The following is a 505-nucleotide window of genomic DNA, read 5'->3' as shown; positions in this document are numbered from 1 at the left end:
GCATCAGGGTCTTTTCAAATGAGTCAGCTGTTCGCATCAGGTGGCCAGAGTATTGGAGTTTCAGCTTCAGCATCAGTCCTTCCAAAGAACAACCAGGACTGATCTCCTTTAGGATGGACTGGTTTTATCTCCTTGCAGTCAAGAGTCTTCTCCAACATCAGAGCTCAAAAACATCAATTCTTTGGCACTCAGCTTTCTTTACAGTCCAAATCTCGCATCCATACATGACTACTGGGAAAATCATAGCTTTGAATACATGGACCTTTCTTGGTAAAGTAATGTTTCTGCTTTTCAATATGCTGTCTAGGTTGGTCATAACTTTCCTTCCAAGGAGTAAGTGTCTTTTAATTTGATGGCTGCAGTCACAATCTGCAGTGATTTTGGAGCCCCCAAAATTAGTCTGTCATTCTTCCCTTTGTTTCCCCATCTATTTGCCATAAAGTGATGGGACCGGATGCCATGATCTTAGTTTTCTGAATGTTGAGCTTTAAGCCAACTTTTTCAC

The sequence above is a fragment of the Bison bison genome, unplaced genomic scaffold (assembly GCF_000754665.1).
Source record: "Bison bison bison isolate TAMUID 2011002044 unplaced genomic scaffold, Bison_UMD1.0 scf7180017864042, whole genome shotgun sequence".
NCBI lineage: Eukaryota > Metazoa > Chordata > Mammalia > Artiodactyla > Bovidae > Bison > Bison bison.
This window is presented reverse-complemented; position numbering follows the sequence as displayed.